This window comes from Cynara cardunculus (genome assembly GCF_001531365.2).
Source record: "Cynara cardunculus var. scolymus isolate 2C chromosome LG 12, CcrdV1, whole genome shotgun sequence".
NCBI lineage: Eukaryota > Viridiplantae > Streptophyta > Magnoliopsida > Asterales > Asteraceae > Cynara > Cynara cardunculus.
Window position 1 is genome coordinate 9069498 of NC_037539.1, and position 2293 is coordinate 9071790.

Below are 2293 nucleotides of genomic sequence, written 5' to 3' on the forward strand. Positions count from 1 at the left end.
ATTAATACGTGAATATGAATCTTATATTATATAATTGGAAACAAAATCTTACAAATTATTTAAATAGAAATCTTGATGATATGATATGATGTTGATGTTGTAATGGATTATGTTAATTTCCGTATCACAAAATATGATAAAGAATGATTGGAGTAGTAATTAGGTATCGTCTGTCGCTAATTAAAGCATAAAAGTGCCCGCTCTTAATTAACTTCTATAATCAAATCAAAGAGTTAAAGTGACCATTAATGTTCATTGCTTGCCCATGAGATCAACCTTTAATGTTTTTGATTGCTTTGGGTGGGAGCACTTAATTAGACACACATATATATATATATATATATATATATATAGGGTATATTTCTTTTACAACCTTGTGGATTTGTACAACCATTGCAACCCAATTAATTGAGATATTTATAGAAATGATGGGAGTTCATTTATTATGATTTGAATATTTATGGAATATGAATAGAGTTCATTAATTATGATTAATATTTTATATTAGAAAACAATCAAAACTTCTATGAAATAACATATTCATCAAATGAAATGGACGGTTGAGATTGAGTTGTATTGGTTGCACAAATGTCAAGGGTTGTATAATAACCAACCTCTCTATATATATATGTAAGTGAAACCAAATTATTTTCATGAGACCCATGATACCACCTTTTTACACTTGAAGTTTCACAGTAAAACATTGTAAACGTAACTTTCACAATATTTTTACTAGTGAAGATTCATATTTTTTTACTTTCACAATATTTTGCTATGAAGTTTCAAGTGTAAAAACGTGGTCTCACGAAACCCAACCCTATATATGTGTGTGTGTGTGTGTAGAGTCGAGTTTATACGAGAATGATACCTAAATAAAAATATAAGAAATGGTAAAATCACATGTGATTTTACCATAAGATCTCGTATAAAACCACATGTAATTCACGTTACTTTGGCTGCAACCTGAGGTCACGAACCAAACTTCCTATACATCTTTTGTTGACCATTAATGTAAAATCACACGTGATTTAATTAGCCATTCCTTATTAATTTATGTATCCTTGTCTTACAAACCTACTTCTATATGTATGCAAATTACTAACTAAGTGTGATTGGAATATCAATCAAATTAATTAAGCTTAGGTTTTTGAAGTTTAAAGAAGTGGGGTCTCCAAGGAGGACATAGTCTTCCCTTCACAGAGAAGTAAACGCTACAAACATAGAAAATTGTTGCAAGTGTTGGACTTGGGGCATGCATGCACCAACTACTATGTCATCAAACAGCCTCTCATTCTTATTAATTATTATTATTTCTTTCTTAATAATAATTAATTAAAATTAAAAAAAAATAACAAATCCCATAATTAAAAAAGCATACTTATCTTCTCTAATATCTTGTTAGTTGTTAATATCTTATTATTATTTATTTATTAACGGTCAATCTTTATGGAATATTATTTAAAAATTGTTTAATTAATATTGTTAATAGGCTCCCAACAATCTATATATATCTATAAAGCAGAATCATGATATCTTGACGTGACATCTTCTTGACGTAGAGATCCTATTTTCCGTATTTTGACTTTTTTTTTCCTTAATAATTTTGCAAATTAATGTTCACATCTAACTCAAAAAACCCTTCCCCTTCTCTTGGTACGTTTCAACTCCAATCTTTAAATTCCTCAATCCCTGGTTTTTCTCTGAATCCCTCAATCTCTGGTTTTTTTCATTTATGTGTTCTCCATCTCCATGTACGAGTTATAAACTACTGGTACATTCTCCCCTCTTCTTTTCCATCTCTCATCTATGATAGAAGAGTATAGACGAGTTTATCATATATGTAAGAAGGCATTGGAACATAGATTAAGGAAAATTCTCCATTGAGGCTTTGGAATTTTGTGAGAATTTTGATTATTTTTTGCTTTTGTTGTGGATTCACTTATGTTTTTTTATAGTTTCTTAATTTGTAATTTTGTAAGAAAAAATACCAACAATAAGGTGATATTTTTAGGCATCGCAATCCTAATTTTCTTTTTCTCGAACTTTGCTTTTTTTATTTTATAATTGATGTAATTATTAATCAAAACACCCAATATCTTTTTTTGATTCGTTTATCTCATATGACTCTATTTGTTATTTACATAACAATAATTGAACACACATACATATGTATGTATTCAATATATATAATCAAAATATTTGTAAACTCATTTATATAAATGAAATTGTGATCAATATATGTGTATTTTTATTTACATGAGACTTGAACATAATAATATTTATATTTATGTTT